Here is a 20,562-nt window from a genome sequence, read left to right as displayed (position 1 = left end):
ACTAGATATCTAGTTTATTTTAGGGGCTGGGGATGTGGCTCAAGCGGTAGCGCGCTCGCCTGGCATGCGTGCGGCCCGGGTTCGATCCTCAGCACCACATACAAACAAAGGATGTTGTATCCGATGAAAACTGAAAAATAAATATTGAAGAATTCTCTCTCTCACTCTCTCTCACTCTTTCTTTAAAAAAAAAATAAAATAAATAAATAGTTTGTTTTAAAACTCTTATAGACCCTAAAAGTTTGCATTTTAATATTAATCTTTCACAACATTAATCTAAAAATGGTCAAAGCCAATGAATAGAAAACCAGAATTTTAAGCAAGAACAAAGCTCAAAACTCATGAAGCCCAAACTTCTTTTTTTTAACAAATGAGGAAACTGAGGCTGAAAATGTTAAACAAATTCCCTAAATCTCTGTTAGAGCTTTCAACGAAACCTAGTTCTCCCAACTTTAAATCAGAGTTTTGTTTTATGATAACAGATTACTTTACAATTCATTAAAAACTAAGCATGCATAAAAAACTTCGTGATATATAATTCATGTGTCGTACACTTTGCTCAAAAACAGAGTATAGTTCAATGTTATTTTCTACATTACATTTTTTTATTCTAAATGTAAAAAAAAAAAAAAAACAATTAAGCATGCTCTTCTATTTCCATAACCTTGAAGCAATTGAATACAGTTGATGGAAAAGTTGAACTTGGAAGCAGGAAGACCTGTCTATCCAGTCCTGCCTTATTAGTAACCCTGTGATCAACTTTCTCTGAACTTATTTGTAACAACTTTCTCTGAACTTATTTGTAACAACTTTCTCTGAACTTATTTGCACCCCTATGAAATGTGCCTAATTCACAGACACTGGAGAGATTTAAAACAGGTCATATATGTAAAATCACTTTGTGAGTGATACAATAGTATGCAAATGAATTTTGCATACTGTTTTTATTAATAGTTATTACAATATTAATTGAAAAATATTAGTTGAAAATCCATAACTGAGGACAAAATGTCAGCATAGAACATTCAAGTTCATTCTACTCTAACCCTTTTAATTGTCACCAAAGAAGAGAAAAGTCTAAAAAGAATGGATGACCTACCCAAAGATTTATAGCAAGTTGCTTGTAAAGCCAAGACTTTAGTATGTACTCCTCCTAACTTTTAGCTTTCAATGAAAATTTTCTAATAATTTAAAAAAGTGAATACTGATTAAATCAGTGAGATGGCCTATAATAATCTGACAAAACTTAGAACTGCATTTACACAGACCTATAAAGAATATCTTGAAGTATATTTTAAAAATAAAAACATAATCTGTACAGATTGTACCATTTTAACTTGTACTTTCTTTTTCTGTGGCTTGCATTATATCCTTGAAAATTGAGCATTAATGAAGTTTGTCAGTGGTTGGAGATAGTGTGGGAGAAATATCACACGGAGGTAGAGGACAAACTAGATCATCTTCTGAGATAACTTCACTCCTATGGTATCAGGGTGGACAAAACCCACAGCCAGGAAAATAAAGCTGATAGCTAGGAATTCGGGTAAGACCAATAGAGGTTACACTCCTCCTCCTTCCTCCTTTTTCCTTTCTTTAAGTGAATATACTTTTAAAAGAGTCCCTGTGTGTCTACATTAATATTAGGCAAGTCTCTAGATCTGTTTACAGAATGACATGGCATCCATAAGTTATGGGTTGGTAAAGGTTGTCTCCCCAAAAAGTTCATGTGTAAGACAATGTAAGAATGGTCAGAGGCTAAATGATTAGGTTATGAGGGCTTTAACCTAATCAGTAGATTAATCCACTGATGTTAACTGGGTGGGAAGAACTAAGTCACAGGGGGTGAGCCCGTGAGGTTTATATTTTGTGCACCGGGAACAGAGCTCTCTCTGCTTCCTGTTGCTATGTTCTGAGCTGCTTTCTTCTACTATGCCCTTCTGCCATAATGTTCTGCCTCATCTCAGACCTAGAGCTATAGAGTTGGCCGACCAAGCACTGAGACCTCTGAAACTGTGACACCACAGGAATATGAACATTTTCTGTTCATACAGGTAAATCAAAAGTGATGAGGGGTTATCTGAGAGTTTAAATCTGAATGTGCCATATACTTCAAGATTTCAACTTCCTGCAACTATTTTGTTCACAGTAGAAGATTTGAGGAGACTGGGTTGTATAGATAAACTTTCAATGTTCATTTATCTGTACCTTTGCACAACCATGGCCCTTCCCTGTAATAACACAGTTTGTGTATTTAAAAAAAAATACTGAAGAAAATTATTCTCTGGGTTATCATCTACTTTCAAACATGAAGAAGTTTCTCCTGTTTTTGTCATTGAGCCATAAATATTTTTCTATACTCTTAATATAAGTAATATAACTTGCATGGTAAATATGAATGATTTAACAATAATTTATTAAGTGTAATTTAAAATGAAATCTTTACAATAATTGGTGAAACTTTATTATAAAGTTTCTACTAAACCCAGTACCCTTCAATGATGGATTTTCTTCATCCAGCAGCCCTATAACTCTTTTGAAGTTTGTGAAAGGACAATTTTTTTATAATCTGATAAGACCCTAAAAGAACATCTTTAAATATCATCCTTGTGATACTGAAACTATTTGGAGTTTCTTGGATAGATTCTTCAGTGCCATATTTGAAAAAAAATTCTTTATTTCAAAGTCATTGAAAAAGAAATAAAAATGAGTTTTAAAATAAGCTTTCCTTTTTCCCAGTTAAAAATTGGTAGGAGGTTTTCAGAAGTTTGAGGAGAAATTGAATTAACCTCTTCAACGGGCTTGCCAAAATGTTACCAAGGATAAAGCTCCATATTTCCATGTTCTCTTGTTTTTTTCTTATCATTTTGGATTTTGATAGTGAGAGATTTGATAGCTTTAGAGTAGGAGGTGTTTCTTCTAAATCAAATGACTAACGGAGCATGCCACTAAGAAGTTGAGAAGCCAGGAAGAGCTGTGGGCAGCATTCCCACTTCCACCTGCCTCCTGGTCTCCTGCCTCTGGGGATGCCTGCTACTGCCAGGACAGCACAGACAACTTGAAGGTGAGCCAGATGAGATTTAACAATGGTCAGTTGGGATCGATCCATTATAGAACCAAGCACTTTATTTATTATTTACTAAGTAGATTGCCATTCATATAGTGTTGAGCCATTTTATAAGTTAAAAAAAAATCTGAAGCTAATTTCATTTATGCATGTTCTATTTCCTTAATTACAAATACATTTCCATAGCCTTTAGAGCATCTAGAATTACCCTTAATGCAAATACCTCTTTAGACTGAGAAACTAATGTGACTCAATTTTTAAAAATAAATAAATAACAGCAGCTTCTACCTCAAGGCCTGTCCTAAGGAAGGGGGCGTGACCCTTGTCCTTGGAAAAACCCACAGAGCACTCCTAAGTACATACCCACCCTGCTGAGTTGTTTGTCTGTAAATAACAGGAAAGGTCTGCCAGGTGCCCCTGACTCAGTTAGGCTAGGTGAGGACCCATGGCAACCCCCCTAGCAACCTCCAATCAGCATGAGACAGGGAAAATACCTGGAATGCCAGATGACCCCCAAGTAGTTTATGGTGGTTGATACATGTTGGGAAACCATGTAGTTTAGCACGTACACCCCTTGTGGCCTAAACCAATCAGTTCAAACGAACCCCCCTCTTGTACTAGCCAACTTGTTCCCGCCAGTGAATGTGCTAATCAATGTTAAGAGTTGTTGTTTGATTTTCCCGAAGTATGGAATGATTTGCTGTGTGATGTTGTGACGCATAGAGTATCTCCCCAAAACCTATAAAATCTCACTGAACAAAGGACCAGGAACGGTTGTGAGTCCAGGCTTGAGCATGCAATAAAGACTCTTGAGAGTGCTTGTATCGGGTTCGGCTCCTGGAGGTCTATTGGGATCCCGGGAATCTGGCATAACCAAACAACCAACACAAGTACTTAAAATACAGCATAATAGATTTTTCAACTACTTTCTTTGAAGGTCACACTTTGATGAGTGGTGGGGTTTATTTTTGGTAATCATAATATTAGTAGTTTATTTTCTTACTAGTAAGAATTTATGTTCATTTACTTCTTACTAGTGAATAAATTCTTACTAGTAGGACCTCAAAAACAAATTATTTGTAGTCTATTTTTGTCATGCTTTGGATATGAAGTGTCTTTCAAAGACTCATGTATTGAAGCCTTGGTTCCCAAAGCCTCAATGTTTAGAAGTGGAGCTTTTGGGAAGTGACTGGAACACGAGGCTCTGACCTCATCAGTGGATTAATCTATTGATAACTGGATGAACTACTGGGAAGTGGTGGGGCAGGGTTGGAGGAAGTAGGTTACTGGGGATATGCCTTGGAGACTAAATCTTGTCTATGGCCACGCCTTCTTCCGCACTTCCTCTGGGCCCCCGGGCCCCTCCCTCTTTCCTGGCTGCCATAACCTGAGCTGCTTTCCTCTGCCATGCCCTTCCCCATGATCTTCTGCCTTATCTCAGTCCCAAAGCAATGGAGTTTGTCAACCATGAACTGAAACCTCTGAAGCCACAAGCCAAAATAAATCTCTTCTAAGTTGGTTTCCTCAGGTGTTTATCAAAGTGAGCAAAATATCTGACTAACACAATTCTATATCTGTGCTTTTAAGTATGGATAGGAATCTAAGCAAGCATTCTTTAATATGAAATGCCTGACAAATACCAGTTGTCATGTAGGCCAACACTTCTCAAATTTTCATGGGCTTATGAATCTTCTGAGGATCATGTTAAAATGAAGATTTTGATTATGGGTGGGGCCTGAGTTCTGCATTTATAACAAACTCCCAGGGATGCAGATGTGACCAAATTCTGAACTACATCCTGAGTAGAAAGCTTAAATCCACTTAACTTACAGAATACTACATCTAAACTATGACGACCTACAATGAGCCAGTAGTTTCACAAAGTAACACCTGAACTTCAACTGGAGACTCAAGAAAGACAACGGGTGGACTTTTGTTAAACAATTATTGTTGACTCCTTTAGATAGTTTTGGATTTCTTGGGAATGGTGAGAGGTGATCCATATTCTATTTTCATTTTTCTATAAAGGCAAATGCAAAGTAAAAACCTATGGAGGTGATGGGATGCACAAGTAGGCAACCCTTTAATCTCAGAGGACTATAGCTGACCTATCTTGCAAGCAATTTAGGAATCCAGTAGTCAGTCTTAGAATTTGGGGGATAGAATTTTGGCATGTCTATGAATATATAAGCTTGACCAATTTAACTTTTGTATCATCACATCTCCTGCTGTTCCAATCTGGCCTACCTTTGTCTTTACCACATATAACTGTAGCACAATGCCTTAGAAATGAGGGCATAAGAAAAACATCCGATTTGTTATTCATAGCAAAAACAACTCCAAGTCCAGACAGTTCCAAAGTAAATCTGAGCAAGGACTTGCTATGACTTTGTGACCAAAGACTTAATGTTCTCATACCTTTAGTGAGTGATATTGACTAACTACCAGTAATTGCTGATTTATGGGCAAAGTTACCTCAACCTTGTTTTCTTCAGGAAATGCAGCTTCATCTTCTGGAAACATGTTCAATCAGTCACTTCACATTCTCTGTAAGCTTTGCTATTTACATATCTAAGTAGGGGGCATCTTGCTTTCTTACCTGTTGCTGCTGATATGATATGTTGCACTACTTTACTTGCTTTAAGTTATCTGTTTAGAAAAACAACCATATTTCTGTACACTCAGGGAGGGGAACTAACTGAAATATAGCATCTGGAAAAGAAATTTTACTGTTCTATAATTTTCAGAAGCACTTAAGAAGTGAAGGGTAATGATGTAATTAGAAGAGTCCTAAAAGGCATCTACTCCAAGATGACAAATGGGGTCAATTTCAAGTGCCATAAAGCAGAGGAATGCTGGCAGATATGCCTTTATTTTCCAACCCAGATCTAATACCAATGCTAACTTCTACTCCATGTTTTTCTTTTCTTTCCTTTCCTTTTTATTATCTGGAACTATAACAGTGTTCACTTTATGCTTTGAATATAATCCTTGCTCCTCTGCCACAGCAATTTATTTTTAAAATGGACATGTTTCTTTCTCTTCCTCTTTTCCTACTCTTCCCTAATCTCTCCTCCTCCCTAATCACAGGGGAAACAGGGTTACCTTTCTTCCCCATCCTAGGCAGAGTTATTTGTCTTTGAGTACACACTCACCATAGGAATGAAGTAATCCAAACTTTGGGGGAGGGTATTGAAAGATCTCAGTAATGACTATCTCCCAAATTAACAAGTGAATTACAACTCCAGAGAACACTGGAATGTAGCCTTTGAGTCACCTCTTTAAAAGCCCCCTGCCCTTGGGACAGGAGTCCCCTGTGTTTCTCCTTTGCTAGCAAAGCAATAAACCTTCTTTTTCTTTTTTCTCAAAACCGTGTCCTCATTATTGGATTAGCATCTTGGACAAGGATCAAGCTTTCAGCAACAGTATCCACTACCTACTGAGGAAAAATTAGGGTCATGTTAAGAGCTGAGGATGATCCTTCCAAATTCATTTAACCTTTAAATTTCCTCTACCCCTTGTCTCATTATTAGCCATCACCTAGGGCTTTACAGAACCATATCGCTGGCAACCTTTGCCCTCCAATATTTCCAGCAAAGCTTATATTACCACTGGATGTTTTGTACCCGATTCCATGGTCATGAATGACCATGTTATAACAATCCTTAAACCATTCTATAAAATGTTTATGACCAAGCTACTTACCATATTTGGACACATAGATGTAGCTCAGGTTTCCATCTATATCCTTTTCCTGAATTGGGGACCCTAAACTCCTGGAAGATGTCACCTCCTTCATATTCCATCCTTTCTCATTCATTTCATGTAGCACTGGGAGGGAAGCAGAGGTTGGTGACAGCATCATTGGGACCTTACAATAACTTGGATGTATCCAAGTATAGAAATATATTTTGTCCTGTGTATTTCTGGATTCAGGAGAGTGCTAACTGCAGTCAGGATGTTCAGAGTTGATGTAGATGTTTTTCGGGTAGTGTGACCTTGGCTGTGTTACTTCACCTTTTTGATATTTTGTCAAGAGTAGATAATGGCAGCTGCTCTTAAATGTGGTTAATCAAAGAAAATATGCAAAAGAACTGTGTTCTCTCAACAGGACAAGCTCTAGTCTATATAAACACAAGGAATTATTAAGACACTGATATTTTCAGACTAAGTCAAGTGTGATTGAATTTTGAACCATTAAATGTGCCTGTTCAGTGATTCTGTTATCGGTGGGCTGATTCTTGATATGCTAATGAAGACCTATGTATAGTTTTCTTGATTAACTCATGGCTCAGGGCTTGTTACTTTAAGCACCAAAACAAGATTCAGTTTTTTGAGGCATTGCATCCAATATCTCAATTATTCATTTTAGGAATTAGTGTAAAATTAGCATAGACCCCTGTTCATATGGAAATAGATGGCTATGTTAATTGGAATGCTGTAGCTGGAAAAATTCTTGCATAATGAAAGGACTGATATTAATATCTTTGAATGGAAGATGTATATCATATTGTTAGTAAGATATAATTCATTCATGCATACTTGTTATTAACAATTATTTTATGTAGTTTATCTCACTCCCTAAGTAGAAGCTATTCAATATATCTAGCAAATATTTTGAAAAAGCAAAATGCTAACTTATTTTTAAATGTAAAAAACTATGTTAAGCTATTAAAATTTTCTTCTTCCTTTTCTTATATTTTTCTATTACATTTGATGTTCAAATTTTCACATTTGGCTGTTAAGGGTTTGTTAATTCTTAATCAGAATTGAATAATTAGTGGAACCCTCCACCAGCTATCTGGGTTAAACATTAGGTGTGTATTGTGACCTCTCTAAAATTCCTTGGTTCTCCCAGGTTGTCCCTTAAAGACGTTCCTGAATTTATATCAAAGTTAAGCCCAAATAGTGGGAATAATAATTTATGGAAACACTGTAGGAAACAAGATCTCAATTTTTATCATATGTAAATGTGTATGAGTACACACACACACACACACACACACACACACACATACATACATGCCTTAAGTAAAGCCATCTAAAATTAAGATGGTAAACTCGAATCTTATTATGATATATAATGTATATAATAAACCTTATAAATACTATGTGTATATAATAAACCTTATAAACATTATATTTTACCTTTCCTTTTCATCTAGAAATTTAACTCAACAGACTTATATTGAGGAGCTATCATGTGAAAGGCTTAAGGATAAATATTGGGAGGAAATAAACACCAGCAAGGATCTCACTATCTAAATAAGGACATAATTCATGTATATGGATAACTTACCATAAGAAGATGTTTTTAAAACATTATGTGTAAAATTCTGAGGAAGTATAAGATTGGACAAGATTTGGCACTAGGCTTGACTACTTGATGAAGTTGGTATGTTGAATTAGGCCAAAATTATAGGTAAAATTCTGGGGATTTTTTCAAGCAAAAGCAACAGCAGGGGCTGGGGGAAAGGGCAAGAAATATTTAAGGATTAGCCTTGAGAAAGTTATTGTGGAGAAAGTAAAGTAAATCTTACCCCTTTTCAACCTGCACTACTTTATGATAACTTTATTTCCTTTTCATTAACACTGTGAAAATATCGTTTCTGAGAACAGACTAACACATGAAGACATTCTAAATAGAAAGTGATTTTCTAAGGAACACTTACACAATAATTTTACTTCTTCAACTTGCCCAAGACAACATTGCAAATGTTCACCAGGGGCCTAAGGTTGCCCCCCAAATCATCTGGTAACACTACATTAGCCACCATTTGAAAAGCCCAGTGTACAGGAAAGATGACTGGAAAGGCATAAGAGGCCACTGGGATGGGACTTTGTCCATGGAGATAAGAAGTCCAGACACAGGGTATCACTTCATACTCCAGTTGAAGCCCAAGAGTGAGAAGAAGTAGGAGTTTCAGATAAAAACATTGAAGAAATAATCCTAAAACAAAGTGGCTTCTCAATGATTTCTAACTCAAAATTTTCACATGGGGATGTCTCAACATAGTATTAATCTGCCATTTGATCAAAGGACCTATTCCATTTACTATGACTATATATCAACTCATTCGAAAACCTCATGGAGTAGAATAACTTATTAAGCTCACAGACTGTAGGTCAGGATTTGGAACAGAGCGTAATAAGGTTGTCTTGCCTCTGCCCTATACTGTCTAGGCTATCTAGGTATTTTGCTGGAGGACTTGAAGCTTTTGACTGCACTCATCTGTCACATGTCTTGCAGCTGGACTCTGTTTGTCTGATGGAGACCTCAATTCCTCTCTACTTGGGCTTCACCTTGTGGTCTCTTTGCAAAAAAATCTAGTTTTGACTTCATTACTATATGTTGGCAGAATTCAAAGGGCAAGTAAGCATCCTAAGGGAGAGAGACAAATGTAGGCTGTTACTTTTCTGTAACCTAGCTTTGGAAGTCATATAGTGCTCCTTCTGTCATGTCGTTACTGGGGAGTGTTTACAATTCCAGATTCAAGATGAGAAGGCGCGTAAGAATAACAAGGTTCTAAAGAGTATGTGAAATCAGAAATATTGCCATGACCATATTTGTAGCATATACTACAGGGTCCTAAAGAATTCATAGAGTCACTCATGCTGTGTGACTCTGTTTTTTCCTTTTTTTCCCCAAGCTCTGTTTCCTTGAAAGAGGAAAAGAGGGAAGCAAAGGATTTAACAAGAAACTTGGTTTATGATTAGTGAAATCATTTATAAAGTATATTATGAATTTTCAAAATTCAAATTCATTATAGATTAATATTCCTGGAGCATGGAAAAGACAAGTGACAAATGTCTTTGGAGATGTGATTTGTAATAAATCATTGAGAGCTTTAACTGCCATGCTGAGAATTTAGGTCTATGCTGGCCTTGGGACTTTGTTCTGTTGGCAGTAGAGAAAGAGCAGCATGTCTTTGAACAGTGAATGACATAATCACTTAGGAAAATGCCTCATTTTGAAGGCTCTGGGCAATATGAATCACAGTGGGAAGTTCTGGAACAGAGAAAACAGGAGCACCTCTCTTAACTGACCTTCTCTTAACTGAAATGCTTATTAACCCCTGCTCTCAATGTCACAGGGCATTCTGGGTGCTGAGATGGTAAGATGCACTCTAACACTTCTGTGTCTTCTGCTTTCCGAGAGTCAGGATGTTTGCTATCCAAGTCTGTTTATGAACTTTAATTGTAATTACATAATTTAATTAAATATTTTAATAGTTGTTTTATGAAAATCAAACTACCTGATTTGGAAAGACTAAATAGGGATTAATAATTGCTGTAGGATTAAAAACGAGGGAGGGTTTGGGGATTTAGCTCAGTGGCAGAGCGCTTGCCTAGTACGCGCAAGGCCATGGGTTCGGTCCTCAGCCCTGGGGGAAAAAAAAGCTAAAAAAAAAATGAGGGAGACAATGGTTAAAAATTGTGGGAAACATGAAAATTGTGTAATAGTCTGTGGTCAGGTTTCTTTGTGAGAATCTTGCACTTTCAGAGTAGATAATAGCCAATAGCACGGGGTTAGAGTCTACAGAGCTCTAATCCTTAATGGATTCAATTCCAATTCTGCTATTTGCTATTCTTTCTTTCTTTATTATTTATTTTGTTGATGCATTATAATTATATATAATAGTGGGTTAATTATGCCATATTTGTTTATGCACATAATAAAATTTGATTAATCTCATTTCCCAGTACCTTGCCTTTCCCTCCCCTTCTCCCTCCCCCATTCACTTGCTCTTCCAAACTTATCTACCATTCTATTATAGTTACTGTTGTTTTAATTAGTGCATTTTACACACACACTCACACACACATACACACACATACACACATAACTTGCTGTGATATATTCATACATATATAAATAATAATTGGTAGACTTCATCTCCCAGTAATCCCCATGCCCTCCCTGTCCTCTCTCCTTCTTAATCCCCTTCCTCTATTGGTCTCCCTTCTATTTTTGAAGATTCTCCACCACTTTTCCTTTTTTTTTTTAAACAATTGTTTTTTAGTTGTAGGTGGACACACTACATTCATTTCATTTTTATGTGCTGCTGAGGATCAAACCCAGTGCCTCATGCATGCTAGGCCAGTACTGTATCTCTGAGCCACAACTCCACCCCTCTATCACCTTTTTTTTTTTTTTTTTTGGTACTGAGAATTGAACTCAGGGGCACTAGACCACTGAGCCACATACCCAGCCCAATTTTGTATTTAATGAAGAGACAGGGTCTCCCTGAGTTGCTTAGTACCTCCCTAAATTGCTGCGGCTGGCTTTGAACTCACAATCCTCCTGCCTCTGCCTCCTGAGCCGCTGAGATTACAGGTATGCGCCACTGCGCCAGCTCTACTACCTTTCTTTCTTTTATTTTAAATAGGGTATTTTTAAAATTTTAATTTGTTATATATGACAGCAGAATGCATTTCAATTCATAGTGCACCTATAGAGCACAAATTTTCATGTCTCTGGTTGTACACAAATAGAGTAACACCATTGTGTCTTCATACATATACTTAGGGTAATGATGTCCATCTCATTCCACCATCTTTTCAATTCCCATGCCTCCTCCCTTCCCCTCCCACCCCTTTGCCCTATCTATAGTGCGTCTAATCCTTCCATGCTCCCTCTCCCAAATCCACTATGAATCAGCCTCCTTACATCAGAGAAAACATTCAGCATTTGGTTTTTGGGGACTGGCTAATTTAGCATTATATTCTCCAACTCCATCAATTTACCTGCAAATGCCATGATTTTATTATCTTTTTATTGCTGAGTAATATTCCATTGTGTATATATACCACATTTTCTTTATCAATTCATCTACTGAGGGGCATCTAGTTTGGTTCCACAGTTTAGCTATTGTGAATTGTGCTGCTGAACATTGATGTGGCTGTTTTCCTGTTGTATGCTGTTGTTAAGTCCTTTGGGTATAGACAAGGAGAGGGATATCTGGGGCAATGATGGTTGCATTCTCAGTTTTCCAGGGAATCTCCATTTGCTTTCCATATTGACTGCACAAATTTGCAGTCCCACCAGCAATGTATGAGTGTGCCTTTTTACCCCACATGGTTGCCAGTACTTACTGTTGTTTGTATTCTTGATAGATGCCATTTTGACTGGAGTGAGATGAAATGTTAGAATAGTTTTCATCTGCATTTCTCTAATTGCTAGAGATGTTGAATATTTTTTCGTATACTTGTTGATTGATTGTATATCCTCTTCTGAGAAGTGTCTGTTCAGTTCCTTGGCCCATTTACTGACAGGGTTATTTAGGGTTTTTTGTTTGTTTGTTCGTTTGTTTTTGGTGTTTAGTTTTTTGAGTTCTTTATATACCCTAGACCCTAAAGAGTATGTTCTATCTGATGTGCGAGTGGTAAAAATTTGCTCCCAAGCTGTAGGCTTTCTATTCACCTCACTGATTATTTCTTTTGCTGAGAAGAAGCTTGTTAGTTTGAAGCTGTTTTGCTGAGAAGAAGCTTTTTAGTTTGAAGCCATCCCATTTATTGATTCTTGATTTTAATTCGTGCGTTATAGGAGTCTTATTAAGGAAGTAGGGGCCTAATCCGACATGATGGAGATTTGGGCCTACTTTTTATTCCCTTAGACACAGGGTCTCTGGTTTAATTCTTAGGTCTTTGATCCACTTTGAGTTGAGTTTTGTGCATGGTGAGAGATAGGGGATTAATTTCATTTTGTTGCATATGGATTTCCAGTTTTCCCAGCACCATTTGTTGAAGAGGCTATCTATTCTCCAATGTATGTTTTTGGTGCCTTTGTGTAATATAAGATAATTATAATTATGTGGATTAGTCTCTGTGTCCTCTAATCTGTACCATTGGTCTACCAGTCTATTTTGGTGCCGATATCACGCTGTTTTTGTTACTATTGCTCTGTAGTATAGTTTAAGGTCTGGTATAGTGATGCCACTTGCTTCACTCTTCTTGTTAAGGATTGCTTTAGCTATTATGGGTCTCTTATTTGAAACACTGGCCAGAGCAATTAGAACGACAAAAGAAATTAAAGGGATATGGATAGGAAAAGAAGAACTCAAATTAGCACTATTTGCTGACGATATGATTCTATACCTAGAAAACCCAAAAAAAGTCCATCTGAAAACTTTTAGAACTAGTAAATGAATTTAGCAAAGTAGCAGGATATATAATCAACACACATAAATCAAAGGCATTTTTACATATCAGTGACAAATCCTCTGAAAGGGAAACAAGGAAAACTACCTCATTTACAATAGCCTCAAAAAAAAAAAAAATACTTGGGAATCAACCTAACAAAGGAGGTGAAAGACCACTATAATGAAAACTATAGAATGCTAAAGAAAGAAATCAAAGAAGAGCTTAGAAGATGGAAAGATCTACCTTGCTCTTGCATAGGCAGAAATAATATTGTCAAAATGACCATATTACCAAAAGCACTATTTAATGCAATTCCAATCAAAATCCCAATGGCATTTCTCATAGAAATAGAAAAAGAAATCATGAAATTCATCTGGAAAAATAAGAGATTCACTATCTTTATTGATATTCCTTTTCTTTTCTCTCTCTTTCCACTTCCCTCATCCTACCCCGCTTACTTCCCTATATGAGAGAAAACACTCAACTCTTGACTTTCTGAGTCTAGCTTATCACTTAGCATGATATTCTCCAATTACATCCATTTACCAACAAATGAAATAATTTCATTCTTTTTGGCTGGGTAAAACTCCATTGTGTTTATATACCACATTTTCTTGATCCTTTCATCTGTCAATGAACACCTAGGCTGGTTCCATAATTTGGTTACTGTAAATTGCACTGTTATAAATATTGGTATGCATATATTGCTATAATTATGCTGATTTTAGATCTTTTTAGATCAAGTATTGGTATTGCTAGGTCATATGGTAGTCCATTCCTAGTCTTTTGAGAAATCTCCATACTACTTTCCAAAGTGGTTGTACTAATTTTCAGTCCCAACATTAATGTGTAAGTTTTTGCCCCCCACATCCTTACCAGCAGTTATTGTTGTTTGCATTCTTGATGATTGCCATTCTAACTGGAGTGAGATTAAATCTCAGAGTAGCGTTGTTTTGCACTTCAGAACAGAAACCAAGGGGCAGAGGTGAAATAATTGTTGAAAAAGACTCAACAACATTTTTTAAATGTGTGAGAATAGAAGGAGGGCAAGAATTTGAATTGACCCTGAAGTTTGAAGCTGATTTCTTAAAAAAAAAAATATCAGAAGCGAGGATCCAGTTTGAAAGGGGGATGATGAAATCACCTTTATTTAAATATAATTGCTTTTAATCTTCAGTGTTCTCAGACTTGGTCCTAGACGCTTATCTTATCTTTCCCAAAACACTCTCTAGGCAAATTCATTTCATAAATAATCATGTCAAAGTGTCTAACCACTGAACATTAGTATATGCAGCTAACTTTCAAACACACTTTTCTTGAATGTTCTATAAAATATACATTGAATATAAAATTCAATATGTGCAAAGTTATTTATCATCTTCCTACTAACAGCTGTTCCTTCTCCAAATTGTCTTAATTAATGATGCCACAGTTCACCCAAACATGCAGGCCACTTGTGATCTATAAATCAATCTGAGTATCTCTCCTTACTTTATTCTTCACATTCAGTTGATCTCTAAAACTTATACCATTTTTCCTTTTCATTATTATTTGAATTTGATCCTCCTGGCAATCTCATAGCTCATTTCTCTGCTATCATAACTGATTACTGCTTCCTTGCTTGCATGCTTTCTCTCTTCTGATCCATGCCTTATGTTGCTTCCACAGTTGTATTTATAATATGCAATATGCGGCTACTACACAGTTGATTAAAACCTTTCAATACCTTCCCATCATCTACAGTCTCTGGTCCAAAATTCTATAGATGGTACAAAAGTGTACCTGACACACTGAGCTCTTCTTCTTGCCTCTGTCTCCAGATTCACCTCTACCCCTTGAACCTGTGATCAACATATGGAATCAGCATAAAAATAACCCAACCATCTAGAATTTATCATTTAGTAATTGTGCATGATGAAATTTTTCAAGGCAGAAAGCCTTTGCTAGATCAGTAAAGAACACCTCTATTTGCTTCAAGGAATCCTTCAAGAGAACAAACAAATGACTTTGATCAAACAATGTAAGTTCATTTTGACAAAGCTTACCTAGTGTAATTCCACAGAGAAAAATGCTTCATTAGGAATGTTTGAAATGTATATTTTATTCTAAGTATTTTGTTCATGGCATTTATAAATATTTGTTTCTAGTTAACAAGTATATTTTACATTTTCTTTGTACCCAGTTCTGTGATTATTATTATTTTCAATATAGTATGGATAGGAGTAAAGCTGTAACTTGGAATATTTTAACTATCAGGTAAAAAGAATTTGCCTAAGCATGATCTCTTGATTGCCTAAGCATCAAATTTTCATACAAACAAATAATGCTGCCAGAAGTGCCTTATACACAAAATTAGAAATGAAAAGGGAACAGAGAGGATATTAAAGAACTCCAAGACAATACTGTTCATCGCTCTATATTAATAACATATGAAATAAGTGAATAGTAGTCTAAGAAAATATAAATTACCAAAGCTGGCCCTTGAAGAGGTAGAAAAACCTACTGTAAGTAAATCAATTTTCATGAATTAAAAAAAAAAGGTTGTCATAGAAGTATTCCTCAACAATGTGCAGGATCCAGATGGTTCTGCAAATGAATTATTTCAAACTTTCCAGGAACAAATTGTTTCTATGCTATATAAACTTGTTCCGAACATAGATAAAGAAAGAAACTGTCTTTATTCCTTATATGAAGTCAGCATCCATCTAACAAAATGAGCATAAACTTCAGACCCATCGCTCTTAAAAAAAAAAAAGTGCCATAAAGCTCTGAAATAAAAGAAAAGTTCAGTTACTTTAAATATTTTTAAGTGTTAAGGAAGACCTGGCAGATTAATTTCAGAAATCCAAATAGTTCAATAGTAGACAACTTATTAATAGATCTGAAGAGGAAAGTCAAAAGAGGAAAACTCATATTAACTAACAATCCTGTGAAAAGGAGAAGAAGAAGAAGCGGGGGAGGAGGAGGAGGCAGATGAACAAAGAAAAAAAATCATTTTGATAAACTTGAAGCAGGAAAATGTATAAATATTCCATGTTTGGCATAACCATCACTTTCTTTTGAAATGGGTATGAGATAGTTAAATAATAAAATGCTGAGTCGGCACAAGTTATCAAAACTCCATACATTATGTATAGTGGAGATTCCTGTTTCCGCCCAATTCAACCCCCTCCTTCCCTCCTCCTAGAAATGCAGAGTGAGATGCAAAATGCTTCCCACGATACTTCCCTGGAGCAGAGAGGTTATAGATAGAGTACAAAGAGAGAAGAAGGCAGGGAGCTCACACTGCACAGATGGAAAAACCCCTTTCCTAGGAAGGGAGGCATCCACAAGAGGCATTTTGCCCAACATGTTGTCAGGCAGAAATATAACTGATGAAGAAGTAAATGCTGGTAGAAAGGCTGCTCATGCTCTTGAATTGACATTAACAGTTCTGGTGTTAAGAGGTGATCACAATAACCAACATAATTCTGCAATCTGCATTTGGGGTAAAAATTGGGAGTTCATAACCCACTTCAATCTAATGTATGAAATATGATATGTCAAGAGCTTTGTAATGTTGTGAACAACCAATAAAAAAATGTTTTGTCATTACCCTTGTAATTCAAAACTTTAAATGTACTAAATGATACTTAATAACACACACACACACACAAAAAGAGGTGATCACAAAAAAGACCATAGGGAATCAGAAGAGCGTGGGACAAAGGAAACCAGTCTTGGATCCAGTGAAATACAAGACAAGCAATCAACAGGAGCAGGACAGAAATCATTACCTTAGTCACCTGGAACCACAGTGGGTATGCACTGTAGTGTTGAACAATTACATGAAGTTAATTTCGTTGCACAACCTCTAGGGTAAAGGGAAAGAAGCACATGTTAGTCCATGAAGACCTAAGGGTCTGTAGGGTACACAACCACTTTTTAAGGAAAGTCTCCTAAACTGTGCACCTTCTGCTTCAAAAACTGACCAGAGATGTGCCTCCAGCTTCAAGTGAAAATAATTCTGCTGTTTAGCTGCTGATGATCAGAAAAGAGGTTGGTATATTAAGTCATCAAAGAAGAGTCAGAGCCGGGCATGGTGGCACACACCCAGAGGTTTGGGAGGCTGAGGCAGGAGGATCAAGAGTTCAAAACCAGACTCAGCAAAAGCAAGGCACTAAGCAACTCAGTGAGATCCTGTCTGTAAATAAAATACAAAATAGGGCTGGGGATGTGACTCAGTGGTCGGGTGGTCAGTGCCCCTAAGTTCAATCCTTGGTACCAAAAAAAAAAAAAAAAAAGAGCCAGAGTCTATTTGAATGGGGCATTCTCAAGGACAGATGGCAAACCCACACAGTCAATCATATCTTATGAGAGCAAGGGTGTTGTCCTGAGCAAGGTGGAGCTGCAATTTCCTCTATGGACAGGGCAAGGCCAGATTTGAAATATAAGAATATACTTTTAAGTATCATTACCGTACACCTCCACAGGTCTATGCCTCCCCTCACCCTCCCCACTCTTTGCTCCTCCCTCTACTTTTTCAACCTTAATCTCTTGTTTTTATAAGAAAGAAACAAGGCACAAAGTCAACATAAGTCACAGCAAAACAAAGAATAACAACCTGTAAATAGTTGTGAATAGCAGGAGAATTTAAAGAATTTATCAGGTAAAGGTAGCTTGGAATGAGCAGAGATAACTGAGAGACTTAGGGTAATGGGTTGTGAGGATATATATATATATATATATATATATATATATATATATAGAGAGAGAGAGAGAGAGAGAGAGAGAGAGAGACTAAACAGAAAAGTAAAGATCAGAATTCTTGATTGGACTACACATGTCAAAATGCAGCATGGATATAAGTGTATTTAAGTGTTCATAGATCTTACATTAGGGTCTAAAAGCACTGAATGTTGGGGGACAGTAACCAAAGCATAATTCTAGTCCTGATTTTCCTGTTCCAGACTTCACTATACCATTGATGTATCTTGGCCAAGTTACTCAATTGCTTTGCTTTCAGTTTGTTCATCTGTAAGCTGAGCAGACTCAATTAGGTGATCAATGCAGAACTGTAGTGCCTTATGACTCTAAAAGTATATATTACATAAATGGTGGAATGCCTTTGTAATGCTGATATGAGAAGCTAGATTAACCAGTAGAAAATATTCCATCTACATTTTGTTGTTTGAAGGTATGCATCAAGGATATAGCCAAATAGGAGCAATAATAAGATAGAAACAAATTATTTTGTTGTACTCTATGCTAAACCAATATTTCTGAGATAAAAATAAAACTAAAGAATTAAGAAAAACAATAAGTTGAATTTCCATATATAATTTAAAATGCATATTGTGGCCAATTTTTAAGAGATAATACATAAGCCCTCCTCACACACACACGTGTGCATGCACACGTAAAACACTCACTCATATATGTCCAATATTTGTTGTTTAAAGTTTTATAAATGAAACCTAGGTGTGAATTTACTTAGGTCTCCTCTTCATTTTTCCAAAGGCACTGTTTGCTCTCCATCACCCACAATTCAGAAAGGAATAAATTCTTTGTTTTCCTTTGCACAGAGAAAGGAGGGAGATAGTTTCAAGCATGTTTATGAACTTTCAAAGATTTCCTTTTCTGTAGTTTCTCTTATGAACTGCATGTTGGTGGAGTCTTTTACTAATTATAGTGAGAATTTTATTACAACTATAGCAGAGTTTATTGTTTTTTCCTGACCAACACTCATTCTCCTTTACCTAGTGACAGCCCTTGTACTTTCTTTATGGAAAATCCTCCAACATTCTCAGTAGATGTGGTTCAGGTGGGACAACTCCAACCCCAGGCTCCAGGATTGGCCCATCAAAGCACTATGCCCCTCCACCCAGTAATGACTGGCTTATCAGAGCCAGAAAGGAGTTAGCCCTCTTGTTGGAGTCACTGGGAAGTAGAGACTGTTTCAATCAATAGAGTTGTTAAATAGGACCACGTAAGCACTGAGTTAGCAGTGGCCACCAAATGGAATTGGTCTAAGAATGAGGACCAGTCAGGAGCCTCTGTGCCTTGACCTATTCTGCAACTTCAGATGGTTTATAAACTCTTCTTCTCCAAATTTTTCTTCTTCCGCTTCCACATCATGTATATAAACAAATCCAGGTATTTATGGTCTTTTTGAATTGTTATACAGAATAACATCAACTAAGAGGCTTATGAACAACAGAAATATATTTCTCATAATTCTGGAGTCTGATAAGTCCAAGATCAAGACACCAACAAATCTGTTGTCTTGAAAGTGTTCTTAGATTGCATCTTCCCCTTAACCTCAAAGGCAGATGGGCCAAAGGAGTTCTCTGAGGTATCTTTTAAAAGGGCACTAACAGTATTCATGAGGGCTCCACATGAACAGATCACCTCCTTAAGGCCCCACCTCTAAATAATACCGCATTAGGTTTGTATACATGAATTTAGGGGGAAATATAGTCTATAGCAGTCATAAAGACGTGCAGAAAAACATAACTGAGCTCACCTATTCAGACCCTGCCTATCCAGAGCAGAATTTTTTAGGGTAAACTTCTCTGGCCAAACTGGTACAACATGGTAGGCAGAATATACCAGCTTCTCAGAGGTTATGTCCCTGTCCTGAAGATAGATCTTTCTTTGGAATGTGTAAGGTTTGAGCAACCCTTTCCTAGCTCACAGCCCTGGGTCCTGAGAGCACAGCTGCTCTCAGTGAGAACCTGGTCTGTACTCCAATAGCATCATAAAAAGGAGTTCTCTAAGACTGTGTCCCATCAGCCTAAAATGCCAGGAAACAACTACTGACTGAAATACTGATCTTCTTGTTCTCAGACTGGGTTTTTTTCATCATTTCTAGGGGGATATCTGTCCAAGTCCTAACTCTTTCCTATATGCCATTAAATTCTGCCTAGGGAGATGGACAATGAAGCCCTTTACCACCCTTTGGTATAGAAATACAACCCCTTCACCTACTTTGTCCAATGGAGGCTGGCAGGAGACCCTAAAACTGCCTGAATTCGATCTTAAATTGGTGAGTCTGAGTCCTAGTGACAGAATCCATTTGATTTTAGGAAAAGAACCTACTTCTGGTTCCTTTAGAACTAGATAACTCTGGAGACAATGTTTTTCAAGATTGAGATGTTACCCTGCAGAATGAAGCACATGCTCTGGACTAGCAATGCTTCATCTCCCTCCTCACCAGGATGGTTGGGTCTAGAGCACAGAGAGTAGAGGTGAGAATAATATCATTTCTTATGACACCCAAGGACCACTCTCAACATTTCAGCTTAAAACAAGGCCAGGTCAGGAAAAATAATGCATGCTATATTAGTTAGTTTTTCATTGCTATGACCATGATA

This window comes from Ictidomys tridecemlineatus, chromosome 8, assembly GCF_052094955.1.
Source record: "Ictidomys tridecemlineatus isolate mIctTri1 chromosome 8, mIctTri1.hap1, whole genome shotgun sequence".
Lineage (NCBI taxonomy): Eukaryota > Metazoa > Chordata > Mammalia > Rodentia > Sciuridae > Ictidomys > Ictidomys tridecemlineatus.
Note: the sequence above shows the minus strand (reverse complement) of the source record.